At 41.9% G+C, this 17347-nt stretch overlaps 1 protein-coding gene and 1 pseudogene across 1 annotated transcript in view; one reads left to right on the top strand and one right to left on the bottom strand.

Moving 5' to 3' along the window:
• LOC110131408 (craniofacial development protein 1) overlaps positions 1–17347 on the bottom strand; it is a 101118-nt gene that overhangs the window by 25082 nt on the left and 58689 nt on the right. The gene's annotated exons all lie outside the window — the stretch shown is intronic.
• On the top strand, positions 4364–4866 carry LOC139029778 (ubiquitin-like protein FUBI pseudogene; annotated as a pseudogene).

Here is a 17347-nt window from a genome sequence, read left to right as displayed (position 1 = left end):
ACAATTCTTGGTGTTGCCTAATCTCGTAGCTGCTGCACATTCTTAGCCAGGTTTTCTGCAGGAGAAATTAGCAGTTTAGACATGGGAAAGGCATTTGTTCATTGCAACAGATGGCAGATCCCTCCTTGAATGGCTGTCAGGAGCCTGGAATTTGTCCTAGGCTGGCCTCAGTGTCACTGGATAAGAGCCTGCAGAATGCTCAACAACCCTGCCATGAACTGTAATCTGGTGGCCACACGCTAAAATATCCTTATTGAAACACAGGTCAGGGACAGCATTAGAGGGAATACTGGATGAACCTTTGTTTTTTTGGTCTGTGACAAGAGAATTTGCACGCACACACACACACACACAAAACTGATATATGCCTTCGTATTTTGTGGCTAATGAAGCTCTGAAACAACCAGGTCAGGAGACAGAAGGAAAGAAACACTTATGAGGGTCGCAAATGAGTCTTTTTCTCTTGCCACTGTCACTGCAGAGCAAAGCTGCTCTTGTTGGTTTGGTCTTGGGGGCTACTTTTAAGTCACATACTCTGCTATGTTATGGGCCAGAAGCAATGTCTGAGCCCAGTCTTGAAGCTAAAACCAACACTGGATGGATGTAATTGGAGCAATTAACTAACTCAATATTCAGCCAACTGAATAACTTCTTGTCAGAAGCTGCCAGAAAGAATTATTCAGGTGTATAGGTTTGCTACTGGCAGCAAGCTGAGCTGCAGCAAAGACGACCACTCTTTCCAGCTGCCACAGCCAACGACGTCAACTACGTCAAGGTAAGAGAATTATGCAGATAGGAGCTCTCTCTCTTGTTCAGTGGGCACCTGAGCTGGTGGACACACTGGAAGGGATAAGATGGGAAGAGCAGCTAGAAAAAGAGGCAAAAAGACGTGGGTGCTTCTCACTGCTGGTGGTCTGGGTGCCTGGGGAGAATAGAAGACCCTAAAAACGTTCAAAGGGGTGGGGGAATGAGGTCATACACAAAAATTGAAGACTTCCAAATGGCTTGAGACTTCTAGAAGCCTGACTGTGGAGAAACGTCCTTACAATTCTGATGGGAAATCATTTCCCACCTCATGTTATATCCAGAAAGACCACTGCTAAAATGTAAAGACAGAACAAAGTCATCTTCAGACATGCTAAGTTTCAAAAATTTATCTCCTGCATAACATTTCCTCAGGATGTTACTGGAGGATGAGCTCTATTAAATGAGGGACTAGAAAGAGTAAGACAAGGAATCCAAGAGTCAGGGGAGCCACACAAAGAGGGATGGAAGGCAGGCCCAGAACAACAGCTGCATAGAAAGCCCAGAGAACAGAGTCCAGACCCGAGCAGAAGGATGGAAGACTTCAGAAGGGACTGGGGGTGGGGGTGGTATGAAACCGACACAGTCAAGAAAAGTATTGACAGGGATTTCACAGACCTGTGGGAGAGTTGGAAAAAATGTAACAGGAACATAGAAAACAAACTATGAAAGCAAGCTAACAAATAACATGCTGGGAAAGATTGAAGGCGGGAGGAAAACGGGACAACAGAGGATGAGATGGCTGGATGGCATCACTGACTCAATGGACGTGAGCTTGAGCAAGCTCTGGGAGATGGTGAAGGACAGGGTAGCCTGGCATGCTGCACTCCATGGGGTCGCAGAGTCAGACACGACTGGGTGACTGAACAATATCAACAACAAATCAGACACAGACATGAAAGGAAACACAAAGCTAGTCCACACCCGGGCTCAGGGAAGGGGCAGTACGAGAGTGTTATTAATTCCTTCTCTTTCAAATCAGGAGTTGGTGTTCCTTAAAGACTAGGATTAACAGTAAGTTAACAAATAATGTCTAAAATTGAAAAAAAAAAAAAAAAACCCAATATACTAAACACAGTAGTTTAAATTATGGACAAAATAATACCAGAAGAACTAGCTAAAACAGTTTAAAGTGGTTGCCTCTAAAAGCAGGATCCAGAATGGGATTAGGAGACTGCAGAGTGCATTTGGATGTTTCACACTATGCCGCTGTATGACTTTGAGCTGATAACAAATCTGGGTTAATAAATCTTAATGTTCCTTTCAGCAGGAAAAGAAAAGAAAGGAATGTTTCTGAGGAGTCAATCAGTCTATCTCTTCACTGGACAAGCTGGTGAAATGATCTGTTCCCCAGTTAAGTGCACTGCTGAAATGATTAAAGAGATGAAAGCTAGTACACTCTTCCAGCACTTAACAGAAAAGGTTTTGCAGAATCATATTTATTCCTCAGTAGGTTTTGTATGCTGTTAAGTTTTAGAAAGACAAAAATCTTTGAAGGCCGCCCCTTCAGATAAGACACTGAGCTGCAGAGTCAAAGTAAATCATGGGAAATGGCTAAAATGGGACGTGCCTCTGTCAAATGAGAACTGGGAAGGGAAGTCCTGGAATGACACTGAGACTGTCATCAAACCAGAAAGTTTGTTTTAAACAGGGAGAGGAAAGTAAAAAGGCGATGAAAGGAAGTCTTTAAAGCTGCACTCCTAATTCATCTGCTGCTTGGGCTGGCCGCCCCCCCACCCCCACCCCCGGAGAAATCACTCCTCCACATTTTCTACTTCAGTGACTGAGACATAGACAAACCAATTTACCTCTGTGAGAGGTCATGAACATTATTAATCATTAATACTTTGCAAGAGCCTCTGTGGAACAGAGATATTGCAATATCAGTTACTCACGATCATCTGGAAAGGCCACTGACCCCACCCCCTCCCACAGATCCAGGACTTGCTCCTCTTGAAGCACTGGATCCACTCCAGCTATACAAAGGTTTGCATCTTCCTTTTCCTGTAATTAATTAATCCAAACAGAACCCTTTAAAACAACAGAAACATGTGAAAAGGAATAGGAAAGAGGACAATAATGAGGACAATAATAAGGACAAACTGTTGCCAACAATCAATTCCCTCTGGCTAGCCAATCCTGTCAAGCCTGAAATGCTCTGAAAAACATCTAACTGGACTTTCCAGGGATGCAAACGCCAGAAAAAAGGCTGCTTACTGGCCAGTAGACCTAGCCTGCTGCTGCAAAGCAGAAACCATCAGCTAGAAACGGTGCAGGAGGTGGAGAAAGTTTTCACTAGGGCGAAGGAGAGAGAGGGAGAAATGGTCAGGTAAAGCACAGGAAGAAGCCTTTTCCCTCACTTGTTTTTTATTATTCCAATAAACTGTCAAAATAAGGCTAAAAAAGAAACAAAACGTGGGATAGTCCAAGCACAATCTAAACCCTACCAGATTGAAAAAAAAGTCTGGAGAAAAGAAAACTTCCTATTCAGCAGGTCAACCCATGGGCTAAGGGAATGCATATGGAGGGTGAGAAATGGCTCAGCTGCCCCTACAATTAATCTCCCCATCAACACATTCCAGGGACTCAACCAATTCAGCAATCCTCTGGAGCCAGCCATCTCTTTCATGTTGTCTTCCTGTCTTATAAAAGCTGCAACCTGCCCCCTTGCCAGGTTTCAAATACTCTCAGGTCTCTTGATTTACAATGAGACATGAACTATTAGAACATGAAGTATGTATTTGTCAGTGACTTCTTGCTGCTAGGGGTTGGGTGGCGGCAGGGGGGGGGGGAATCTTTATTTGGTTTATGCATATGGTCAAAATACAAAATGATCAAAAAGGGACCAATGAAAAATAATATCCTACCAGTCTCCCAGCCAGAAATTCTTTTTCTCTGAAGCAACCGGTGTTCCCAGTTCCCAGTGTCCTTCCAGAGTGTCTCTGCATGTGCAATCATTGTCAGTCCCCTCGCTATCTTCTCCAGTAGGACCTAATTTCCTATCTGAAAACCTAAATCTCCATATATTTAGTTTTTATTGGGGTCTGGAAAGAGAGCTCTGCCAGTCAGATTTTAATAATCTGCTTCTTCCTGCCAGAGCTATTTCATGCATATCCAAGCAATATATATTTGTCTATATTCCCTCCCACCCTGCACATGAATTGACTGTAGGCCTCTGCACTACTCTGCCCCTGGCCTTTTCCCCTGATTTATGTATTCCAGAGATCATTACACATCAGTACACAGGGTACTTTCTCTTTCTTCTCCAAGCTGCATGCTGTCCTACTGTATGGAAGAACCACAGATCACCAGACAGCCCCTACTTACAGACCTTGATGACAATCAGTTGTCACTACAAATACAGAGGGCCATACCCTTGTCAAAGCGCGGTTCTCAAACTTTGGGATCTCTGCCAATCTGGTGAAAAATAGCATCTCCTTGTTATTCAAATTTGTGTTTCTCTTTTTATTAGGGAAACTCAGCATCTTTTCTAATGTGTAAGAGACATTTACATTTCTGTTCTGCTAAGGGATTTTTTTGGCCCTTTTGAAAACTGGGTGAGCTCTTTCTCGATTCCATCTTTGTGGTCGCGGCAGTGGTGTCCGCGATCTAGTTGCCAACATGCAGCTCTTTGTCCACGCCCAGGAGCTACACACTCTCGATGTGACTGGCCAGGAGACAATCGCCCAAATCAAGGCTCATGTAGCTTTGATGGAGGGCATCGCTCCAGAAGATCAAGTCCGACTCCTGGCTGGCACGCCCCTAGAGGATGAGACTCTGGGCCAGTGTGGCGTGGAGGCTCCGAGCACTCTGCAAGTAGCCGGCTGCGTGCCTGGAGGTAAAGTCCGTGGTTCCCTGGCCCACGCTGGGAAAGTGAGAGGTCAGACTCCCAAGGTGGCCAAGCAAGAGAAGCAGCAGAAGACGGGCAGGGCCAAGAGTTGTACGCAGGACAACCGGCGCTGTGTCAGTGTCGGGCCCACCTTTGGCAGTAAGAAGGGCCCTAATGCCAACTCCTAAGTCCTCTGTAACCTTGGCTTTCTCTAATAAAGCCACTTAACCCAATCAATCATTTAAAAAAATTAAAAACTGGGTGATTAATACATTTCTTATTGATTAGCAGAGGCTCTTACTAGGGAAACTTACACCTTGTTTGGATTTGAGTTGCAAATGAGTTTCTCCTAGTTTGTTATTAGTCTTTGTTTATTGTGGTCTTTGTCATAGGTTTTTCACTGTGGTTTTTTTTTTTTTAAATGAATGTATTGGCATTCTTTTAAAAAGGCTTCAAATGATCTAAATGTCCATTGACAGATGGATGGATAAAGATGTGTGTATACTTTAGTACTTTCAGTAACCTCAATGGCAAATTCAGGAAGGAGGAGGAAAGAATTTGGAAGCAGTGATGGGGTACAAGGAAGACATCTATTTCACCTCCAGGTCTTGGGAATTGTGAAGTTTAGGAGAAAAAGCAGCTCCAGCCTGAGGCTGCTCAGGGGAAACCATGATTCCAGGGGCCCACTTGGCCCAGTTTCAGTGAAGGCACAAGGTGAAGGATTTATTCATCAAGGAAGCAGAGTCAGCAGGGGGTCAGGATTTGTCACCCCAAAATATGCCACTTTGGCCTTTTGATTTTTCTGAATTAAAGGTACTTAAGAAATAGCCAGTACAAAAAGGACAGTCTGACCCTCCTTGTCCCCCTAATCAGCAGGTGATAACCCCCCATAGGAAAGGGAGCAGAGGGGTTGAGGGCATCCTTATCACCAGAGAGAGGGAGTCTAGGGCTGAGAATGCCGTATAAACACACTGTGCTACTTCTTCACCAACTCACTACCCCGAGCCCAAACCCCTTTGCTCAACCCTTCACAAATCTGTGGTTTTTTCGTCTAAAAGATATAAAAGCTTCCGGTTTCAGTCACTTCTTTGAGTCTCATATTTTTATGAAGCTCTGGTACATACAAAATTAAATTTATTTTTCTCCTGTTAATCTATCCTATGTCAATTTAATTATTAGCCTAGTGAAAGGATCTAGGAGGAGAGAAGGGAGATCACTGGGTCCCGAGTACAGGCGGGTACGAGAGAATGGGCAGGGGCGGGGGTAGATGAGCATCTCAAAGATGAGCAGAGACTGGAGACCTGGCCACGCGGGGGCATCCACGGCGGACGGCAGAGCAGCCTGGACTGCGGACCTCTGGGCAGCCGCCTTTACCTGCGTCTACAGGGGTCAGTGCTGTCAGCAGCAGGCAGCTGCTCAAGTTCCACACTACTGGCCTAAAGCATTTTCTGCTGTGTTTTTCCCCTTTTATTAATGCTTCTGTTTCCCCCTTGAATTTTCCTGGACAGCATCCCTCTGGTAATTCTCTAAAATAGGGATCATGAGTAGGAAGTTGAGTTCTTGCAAACTTGACAAATGCCTTCACTGGATCTCAATACCTGGGGGACAGCTTCCCTGGGTATGGACTCTGAGGTCCTACAGTGTTTTCTCTCAGATCTCTGAATATATTGCTTCATTGTTTTCCTGCATCCAACATTGCCAATAAGACTCTTACACCAACCTGATTTTAGGCTCAACTGTTTTTTCCTCTATCTCAAAGCTCTTAGGATTTTTCCTTATCTTTAGAGACTTCTAATGTATGTGTAAAATGTAAGCCCTCTTAATACATTTATAGTGGGCCCTTTCATGCTAAGGATTATTTTCTTGTTTTGGAAACTTTCTTCCATTATGTCTTTGGGTATTTGCTCCCCCTGTTTATTTTTCCTCTCTTCTCCCAGAACTCATATTCTGTGAACCCTGAAACTTCTGAAATGACTCTTTTTGTTAATTTACTTTTCTGTCCACCTATTTAATTATTTTAAAACCTAGGAAAATTCTTCGGATTTCTCCCCTGCTCACTGTTAATTCCTTTTAGTTGTATCTATTAGGCTACGGAGTCCCTTTAATGAGGTTCCAGCTGAACAATCATGTTTTATTTCCAAGATCTAGGAAACAATTCATTCTTTCCCATAAGAGTCTGTTCTTGTTTCATGAATTAAAGATTTTCTTTTTATTCCTTGCAGGGTATAAACACATTTCCCTTTAAGTCTCCTTCCTTAGGTTCTATTTACAGTAACTGGATTCTCCAATGTTTGCTCTTCAATTTCTTGAGTTTGTAGTTTCTCTCTCATGATGCTGGTTTTCCTGGGGTTTGCTGCTGTGCGTGCTCAAGTGAGGTTCTAGCTCCTCAGTGTGGAAATGCTCCTTCCATTTACCACAGCCAAATCCAGAAATTATGGGGGGATGGGGGGTGGGACACGCAGAGCTTTTAGATTCTGCTTTCCACCTTTAATATGATTCCATCTGCCTTCTGTCCTTCAGGAATTCCTCAAACTTTTAGACTATCTAGGACATCCTTTCTTCCCAACAGTTAAAGACATATAGCTTTCTGACATATTTAGGAATTTGGGGCGCATTGGGGCCCCTGTGTGGCGGCATGTGTTCAACTTACCATCTTGAGCCATCTTAGCAGTGGCCATTTAGCACTGACCAGATGGAGTGTTTAAATACAGACCACTAATGCTAAGAACCTTACAGACAAATGCCTTACGTAGAAGACAGAGTCCTCGGAAGTCTCTAAGTGGTACATGGAGAAGACGATAGACCTATTTACTCCTTTTTGCTTACCTCCTTACAAACCCTATCGCTTTTCATGATTTCTCAGCTATCAGATTTGGGATGCTTCATTTGGACAACGAAATAATAATTTTAAGTTAATTAACAAGCATTTTGGTTTTCTAAACCAAATGTAAAACACCAGCCTAATGAGTCATCAAACAGTTCATTAGAATCTAATCAACTAATAAAATCACATTTTTAGAACTGCAAAGCTGAGAAATGATCCTATAGCAGAGCTATCTTCAACAACCCTGGGGCCTCCTTTAAAAGACAGAACATAATCAACAATCAACTGCTAAAAGAAAAAGTAATCTGGGAGAAGAAATAATGTTTGGTTCTGAAAGATAACCAAATTTAAAGGAGCCTATTTTTCCTCTAATAAGCTGAAGAGAGGATCTGCCTCCTTTAAAAAATGCTGGGTTCATAACATTTACTTATAGAAGTAAACTCTCCTTTGCTTTCTATACATTTCTATACTGAAATGTTTACACAGAACTCAAATACTTCTGTTGCTCAATTCAAAGCAGTTTCTAGTCAGAGTAATGGGTGGGGAAATCCTTCAATAAAACGTCACTGCCTTGGGGTAAAATGCAACATGACAAAAACAAGACCAGCTTTATTAAGGTTCTGCAGTAAGAGGAAAATAATTCTTTTAACGATATTTCTGTCTGCAAGTGAAGTGAATGCTCGAGTAAAACATTTTCAGAAATTGAGGCTGCTTTGGTGGACTTGGCTTCTCTGTAGTATAGGTTCTTTTCTTCCTCTTCTGTTTCTCATTTGCCAGGTAAGAGTTAATTCATAAATTAGTGTCATGTTTCAACTCCATAGAAAGCTTCTAAGCAGAGGGTCAATGCAAGGACCAAGATTCTTCATTAACTCATTAACAAGACAGGTCACTGTGGCCTCCGGGTGATTTATCAGCAGGAAAGCCTCAACTGGTAAGAGCTGCTTGTTTCCTGCACATCTCAAAATTCAGAATGAAGAGGTGGACTCCATTGTGAGTCTGTTTCCTGACTTGGAAGGAAAGAAAATATTTTCACGATGACTATTCTTTTCTCAGGCTGGTGTTACATTTGGTCCAAAGGCACAATGGCCAAACATGGGGCTTCTTCTCCCAGAGCACTTTCTAAATGCTTTTTTGTTCCCAGGTAATTATGTTCGAATGGTGCTACGCATAACCTCACTGGGCTTCACCAATGAGGCACAAGTTTTTAAATGAATTTTTATGTAAATATTAATAGCTGTAAATTAGGCAAGTTTCAGCAGTAATTGCCGGTCCCTCCACCTGCCACCACATACCATCAGCTACAGTTCTCCCTGGGGGCTGCTGTTCCTGTGAACTACTGGTCACAGTCCAAAATGGACCAAAATCTATTAGTAACCCTATGGAAACCCAACTGGTTTTGCTATAATGTTCAGAAAGGCTTTCTTCTGTAACACTGAGCTGGCATATACCTTGAGGAGGACAGTCATGAAAAATTGAGCAATCATTGCACTGTCAAAAGAAGACAGGGAGTTTCTCTCCAAAATATGTGACTAGTTGGATTAGCAGGGAGCTTAAAGCAAAACTCCAAAGTAAAACCTCTCAGTGGGGGTATTATAAGTAAAGCTCCCATGCACTCGGTGTTGCTCTGTCTTTTAAGCCTCAAGAAGGCTTCTGTGGCCTTACTGCAAACAGCAGGTTGCAACAGGGAAGAGGGGGAGAAAAAAAGGACTTGATTTCTCACCCTCCCCTCCTAGCCCTGAACCAGCAGTCCTGACACACCTTCCACGGCGCCAAGGAAAGGCAGCCACAGTATTTCTGGAGGAAGTGAAGCTGCTGTGTTTTCTCCCGCCTCTGGGGTTCTGCACCTGCCACCAGGTCCAAGGCCCCCTTTCTGTGTTCGGTTTGCTGCTCTTCTCCGGCAGCCTGCTCGGGAGGTAGTGTGGAGCAGCTGAGACCTAGCCGCAGGCACTCCTCGCCTCTCTCAGTGTCCATTCCCGTGGTCTCTTTCAGTTCTAAAACTCTAATGGCGTTTCCTTAATTCCTAATACTTTTAACTCAAGGGGTGTCGAAAGCTGTAGGAATAGAATATCAGTTACATTGTTCCTGGAGACCCCAATCTTCAGCAAAGGTAGAAAAGGCTAATGACGTTATTAAGAGATATCTGCGCAAATTAACTCAAGAGCCTCAGGACAGCTGGCTTAAAGTTCTACCCATAGCTTTAAAGAGGGCTCAGACTGCCTCTAAAAAGGAAGGACTGTCCCCCTTTGAATGTTATCTATGGAAGACCCTTTTTACACATAGACATTGTTATAGACCCTGAAGCCCTAGAATTAACTAACTATGTGACTCAGCTTTCAGCCTTTCAAGAGACACTGTGGAAACTCCGGGAGGTGAGTCCGGACCCCGCCTCTAAGCCAAACAAGCCACTGTTTGAGCCAGGCACGGAGGTCCCGATAAAGACTTTGGGGTCTGGAGGCCAATCTCTCGAGCCCCTCTGGGAAGGCCCTTACCAGATTCTTCTTTCTTCTCCCACAGCTGTCAGGGTGCTAGGAATTGATTCCTGGGTGAAACCACACTGAAGTTAGAAAGTGGCAACCTGGCCAAAACTAAACAATGTCATTTTATGTCTTCATATCCTCTATGCTCTCACCTTTTACTTTTCAGATGGGCCTGATAATCTATGTGGGCCTGCTTCTGCTGACTCCAAGAGTCCTGAGTCTGCCACCTGACCCTAAAGACAACACGTTCCTGTCCTGGACTCTTTCCTACGCTGCATTCCACAATCGGTCTAATTGCTGGGTCTGTGGAACATACCACCCCCCCACCCCCATCAATTGAAGGTATAACATGGTGCGTTTCTTCATTTCAAGAAAAGGACTTTCTTCACTCTGCAAAAACCTTCACCAACAACAATCATACCTGACTCCTTTTCTTGATCTGATGACATCTAACAATCCTAAGATGGACTGATGTAACTATGGACATAATATAACTTTTAATTTTGATTATGTTTTAACTTGGTTTAATGACTATTTTGCTGCATATAAGAAGGTAAATGGGTCTAGATCTGGTGGTTTTCTACCTGATATTTATCAAATATGGGATGAGGTCATATGGCTAACTCCTAAAAAGGGACGCCTATTATCTAATGCTCCCATATGCTGGGAACAAATAGAGCCATCCCCAGAAGCTAGCCGACAACTTAACGATAATGATTGGAAATAACTGGGATTTTTGCCCCAAGAACTTTGCACTACAATCATTCCTATGTTTTCCAACCCCAGTTCAGGTCCTCCTTTTGCCTGGCCAGGCACTCATTGGGACTGGACCTCTCAGTCACGCTGGTTTGCTCCAAACGGGACCTCCTGGATATGTGGCTCTTACCTATGGGTGTGGCTTCCCCCTGGCTGGATAGGGAGATAAACCCTAGGTCTAACTTTTACTCATGGCTTCTGGATCTTCCCCATTGCTCAGACGATAAAGAATCTGCCTGCAGTGCAGGAGACCCGGGTTCGATCCCTGGGTCGGAAAGATCCTCTGAAGAAGGGAATGGCAACCCACCCCAGTATTCTTCCCTGGAGAATCCCAAGGACAGAGGAGCCTGGTGGGCCACAGTCCATGGGGTCGCAAAGAGTCGGACACGACTGAGTGACTAACACTACACTACTACACTAATACTTGTGCAGCACATACATTCAAGCTAAACACTTTAATACGCACTCTAAGTGCCTGAATATCACAGGCCACACCAAGGATGTTCCCAGTTGCTGGCATGCTGCCACAAAATTCACTAACAGGACCAATCTGTGGAGTTTGCTACACTAGAGGTTTTATAATCCTCTGCTGACATTAGAATTTATATTTTTACTATAAAATGCAGAGAATAGTGGTGCTTTCTAATCGTTATTGTTGGGAAGAAAATCTTGGAGCTTTGAACAATTGTTACTCACAGTAGTCACAAATTGATGCTGGCACTTCTGTTTCCACTGAGAAAGTTAGAATAACAGGAACTTACGTGTACACAACTCTGCTGTGTCTCTGCTTCCTAAAAGCTTTGGCAAAAGAGTGTTTTCTTTACCAGCTGACTCGTTAACAGAAAGGCTGTAAAAGTTTGTTTAATTAGAACAAGAGGGGCAGGTAGTTAGGAGATCACTGCTTGCTCATCACTTCCCACCCCCAGGGCTGTCAAAGACATACGCAGTAGTTTCTGACTGACTCCTGCGACTCCTGCCTCCTGAGTATCAGAGTGCCTGTTTCTCTATCTGCACATGAAAGCAGAAGAGGCATTCTTTATCTAGGCTCTTACTTGAGAGAAGAAGAAAAACTACTTTGAGGTTAGGTGATTAGGTTAAAGTCAGGAACCTCATCTTGCCTCTGGAAGAATCCTAAGATCAATGACTCTCAATCATGGACAATTTTGCCCCCAGGGAACATCTGGCAATGTGTGGAGACATTCTGGGTGGTCATAACTTGGGGAGACGGAAGAGGTATGACTGGCACCAAGTGGGCAAAGGTTGGGGAAGCTGCCGAACAGCCCGCCATTCACAGGCCAGTTCTCCACGACAGGGGACTATCCAGCCCAAACGTGAGGGGAGCAGGGCCTGAGATGCCCTGCCTGAGGGGCAATGGCACTCCCGCCACCCCAGGGAGCAGGTCTGCTGCAAGGAGGACAGATGTGTCCCTGACACCGTGTGCTGAGCTCCTTGGAAACAGACAAGATTCAAGGTCTGGTTCATCAGTGAGCATTCCCTACAAGCTCCAACTTCTGGTTGTTCTTAGGAAGATGGGAGACTGGCTTGGAAACTAGAAAAAGTCTCTACACTGAATTCAGACTCTACTGCATGATAATAAATGCTTCCAGATAACATTCTGCAAAACTCTTTCACATTTTAGCTGGTTAGATAACCAAACAAAGGTAGCACTAAATAGTCTTCTCTGTGTGCACACATTCTAGCTTGCTTCATGGCAGTTCCTTTGTTGAGGATTCTACTTTTGAGCAGTCCTCAAGTGGCCTGGGTACAGCCTGGCTACAATTCCTTCACACTGATGTGTTGATTCCATCTTTCTCCAGCAAAAAACGTGCTGGACCACATCATGTAGATGAGAAGCAAACTCTAATGAAATTGTTCCAAGATGGACAGGAATTTTAGGGAAAATATATGTCTATGATAAAACAGTCTTTAGGGAAGCATGAGCCCCCAGAGCACATCAGGAGAGCCTGGGAAGGAGGTTACGACTTCATCACTACTTCAATTATTTTAAAAGCTTCCAAACAGAAACTAAGCAATAAGCTTTGGAACTGCCTTAGTACACTAAGTAGAATTCTCAAAGGTGGTCTGATGAGCTAAAAATGATCAATATCCTAATAGTGACTAACCCTACCCCTTTCTGCTGTACTACTCTAAATCAGTTAATAAATGCAAAATCAGTTCACGCATGGTTAATTTCCTAAGGAGGCAAAGAAAAGGAAATAATTTGGTGGATGATTTGATAACTGTATAGACTGGGCAGCAGATGAGTATGCGACATTTCCTGCAGAATTTTTAAAAAGCATTTGCTTAATTATGACATTTCAAGAATCTCAGTAAGAAACAACTTCCTCCTTATCCCCAAATTAAAGCAGCAGGAACAATTTTAGCACTCTTTAAATAAGAGGGGTAGGACAATTACGGTAAGACAATGTGCTGTAAAAACCCAAGTAACTTAAAACCCAGTGGACCAATTGCTTGGCTGTTGGATGAAACTAACAATTAACTAACTAACCTCCGGTACTAGGGCATACATTCTGAAGCCAATGAAAAGCTTGCCCTGTAAGCATATACAAGGCTTTGGAGGCCTATACACGTTTTTCACCGCTACACACAAACAGTAAAAAAGGAATCAGCGTGATGACTGCACAAAAATGAGACTGTACTAAATAGTATTGATTCATATGCTTTAAGATGGTTCATTTTGTGTTACATGAATTTCATTTACCTCAATAAGGAAACAGAGGAAGTGGGACTTAAACCACAAAATCATGGGAAGAACGCCTATTAGAAAAATACCTATAAAACAACAATATAATTCATAACCAATCAACAGTATTATAGCTCATGTACAGGTGTTTTATAGTAGACATATATATATATATATATTCACATGAGAAGAAAAGCAAAAAAGAAAAGGAAAGCTGAATGAAAGACTACTCAAAATACATTTCTGAATGAAAATAATGATCTTTAAGAAGAGTCTGGGAACAATATAATTTATAAAGAATGTCCCTAAAAGCTGTGAGAGACTTGGTAATAGGAGATTAAAATAATCTGTTCCTACTGTGACTGGTTTGAGGCAGACTAATGTGGAAGTAGGAGTATAAGCAAAGTGACAGAGTAAATTTTAAAATCTTGGGAACTGCTGATTTTTTGTTGTTGTTGTTGATCTTTTTAAGACACATGTTACTTGGTCCTAAGTTTGTATCTGGCCGCCATAAGACCTGGCCAAGTAATCAGTGACTGCACTGAAGCTGCACCAGGGAATAATCAAGGCCGTCTTGTGATAAGGTCTGGAGGCTTCTGGGTTTCCACCCAAGAAAGCGGAAATGTTCATTAAGAGAAAATAACAGAACTCAATGACAGTGTGAGCAATACTGAATGACAGGCTCAAATGTAAATTTCAGCATTCATAATCCATCTTCCATGAGGATTTGCCTTGCTTAAATTCTGCTGGACACAGGGCTTACTAGTCCGTCTAGTATTAATAACAGAACAGTGGTGAGATTGTGCTCTGAAAGCTCCTGGTGAAATGGAAATTAAATAGCCCAAGAACCAGGAATACTAATTTGCCAGAATTCTCTGGGAGTAAATGATCTACTGCACATAGTAGCAGATGGACAGATAGGATGAAGGAAATAAGAATAAACTACAAAATTTCTAGATGCTCTACACTGTGTATACTTGAATCTTCTAAGATAACTCTTAAAAACTTCCACTCAAAAAAAAAAAAAATGCCAACACTCCCTATGAAAGAGAGTCGCATGCCATCCAGACTCTGGAAATAACCCTGCTCCATTCCTCTCCTCTGAGGTCGTATTTTGCTGCCTAATAAAGACCTGAAAATCCAGTCAGTCATCAGGACTTCCCCAAAAAGTGACTGAGCTTCCCTCAGAAAAATGCAGATGGTCTCATCTAACCTTCCAGAGTAACAAGTAGTTGGTGCCACAGTGCATTTGGGGAGCTCAGGTTCAGTAACAAACATCAATATTCCTTTGTTAATATCAACAGAACACAAATCCAAAGTGACTTGGAAAAACTGAAAGAGCAAAGCAATTAAAAAAAAAGGTAAAGAGAAAAAAATAAAAATATTACAGTGGAGAAACCTGGCAGACTCCACTTTAACCAAATGATCAAAGTTAGCATCATTAGTAATAAGTTGGCATCATGTGTGGTAAGAAGGGCACACCACTTCTTGGGCAGTTTTTCTAAACTTCCACAAGCCCAGCCTCATCATGAGGAAAACTCAGATGAGTAACATTCTACAAAATACACGATCAGTAGTCTTCAACAGCGTTAAGGCAAGAAATACAAAGACTGGAAACCGTCACAGATCAGAGGAGACTATGTAGACATGGCAACTGAGTGCAAGGTGGAATCACAGTTTGGATTCTGGAACGCAAAAGGGATATTAGTGGGAAAACTGGTGAAATCTGAATAATGTCTGATGCTTAGTTAATCATATACCAATGTTAATTTCTTAGGTTTCTTTTTTTTTTTAATACATGGGCAATCTTCATATTTCTTTCTCTTACTTGGATTTGTTAATTTCTAATAGAAATATATGTAATTTTAATTTTACCAAAGATTTCCTAAATTTTTCAGTTGGTATTATACACCTCTATTTTTCCTAAGAAAAATATTTGAACAAGGACTTTCTTGGTGGTCCAGTGGTTAAGAATCTGCCTTCCAATATGCAAATAAAGAAAAAAAAAAAGAATCCAACTTCCAACGCAAGGGATGTGGGTTCAATCCCTGGTGGGGGAAGTAGGATCCCATATGCCATGGGACAACTAAGCCCACTTGCCACAGCTAGAGAAAAGCCCGGGCATCATTGAAGACCCAGCACAGCCAAAAATAAATAAAATTAAAGCAAAGAATAACTTGTCATAGTTGGAGGGGTACTTCTCTTCCTCACAAGGAATTCAGTCCTTTGAGAATAGAGACCTTTTCCTTTCTTCTTTCTATCGCTAGCACAACACTTTGCCAAAAGGATTCCTTATGACCAGGTCAAAAAGGTTAAAAAAAAAAATAGAGAAAGAAAGAAAAAAAAAAAGGCAATTTCACTTAAGAACAAAGCAGCAATTTGCTGTGTCTGTCACAAGCATTATATCTGCCTCTTTGTGGAGAAGGAAGCTGAGATTAGGGAGGTCACACTCCTGGAAACGGCTGGGGTGGGGTGCAAAGCCCTGGTCTGCCTGACTCCACACTTGAAGTCATGAGAGTGTGAGGCTCACAGATGTGGAGGCCCTCCCCAAATCTAAGACATATCTGCAGGGGAAGTGTCCCCTTGATGGTATAAAAATGTTGTGGCCTTGACGGTCTATTAGCTTTGAACGAACACTGTTATCACGCAAGATGTTTCCATTAGGGGAAGCTGGGTGGAGGGTACATGGCATTCTCCATTCTGACTCTGCAACTCTTCCATAAATCTTAAATTTATTTCCTTAAAAGTGGTAGAGAAAATATTGTTGCCTAAATGTAATGGGATATTCTGGATTGAACTCTTATGGCAAAACTGGAATATAATGTAGAATGTGGTTAAGTTTTGTCCTCTTGTTGATATCTTAATTTTGACAAATGTCCCATGGTCATATAACTGTTAAAATTAGGGGAAGCTGGATTAAAAATACATGTATCATTTTAGCAACTTTTCTGAAAGAAACTATTCAGATTGTTCACTATAAAATTATTCTAAAATAAAAACTTTATTCTTATTAAAAAAGAAAACCCAAAAGCCATAAAAATTAAGGGAAATAAACATTTTATATACAATTATAATTGCATTTGTAATGAAATAAATATAATTTTATTAGAATAAGGCTAACTTATTAAACCTTAATTCTTTAATAGATATCTTTTTAATATTCCATTTTAAGAAGTAGAAGTAAGCACTCCTGCCAAGAGTGGTGGTCTCTAGGAAAAGCATTTGTACAACCGAGTTGCAAGCTAGATCTGCTTTTCCAGATAAAACTATGGTTACTCACACTTGGGTACTTTGCAGATATTTTCTCATTTCTGAAAAACGAACGAAGTCTTTCACCTGAAGGAGAACAACTGACAGTATCTGCTGCCAATGAAAAATTCTGAGATTTAGAATTCTGGAAAATTTGGATCTACCACTGTGAGCTGGATAGCTTCCCAGTACTTAAAGACTTTCTGATGAGATGGTGGTGATATTAATGAATGCAACTTGTTAATGAAATCAGTCAACATTAGCTCCTTTTTTTTTTAACATTAGCTCTGTGTAATCCAGTGAACTAGCATTTTACAAATGCCTAAAATGACTAGTGTGTGGTGTTACAAATCATGTATATTGGTTAAAAAAAATCATTCAAAACGCAAGTGAGACCAAAGATTTTCATGTAATAGTACAAAATGCTTACTGATATGTTTTCAGATTCCACGTTGCAACTAAGCTTTAAGAAACTACCACTGGAGAACTTTGTGTATTAAATAAAGAAATCCAAGTATCTGAATTTGGTGTGTTGATGAATTAGATGCTAATGCATAAAGCCACTGTATGTTTTGTTGAGCTTGTCAATAGTTTGTATTATGTTTTTAAACAGGGAAATCAAGGTGTTGCTTTTTTATGAGGCGAGTTATATGTACTATTCTCTCTATTTGACAGGCTGTGCTGCCTACCGGAGCTTGCCTGCA

Source organism: Odocoileus virginianus, chromosome 20, assembly GCF_023699985.2.
Source record: "Odocoileus virginianus isolate 20LAN1187 ecotype Illinois chromosome 20, Ovbor_1.2, whole genome shotgun sequence".
Classification (NCBI taxonomy): Eukaryota; Metazoa; Chordata; class Mammalia; order Artiodactyla; family Cervidae; genus Odocoileus; species Odocoileus virginianus.
The sequence above is the reverse complement of the archived record's forward strand: the minus strand, read 5'-3'. Positions and strand labels throughout refer to the sequence as shown.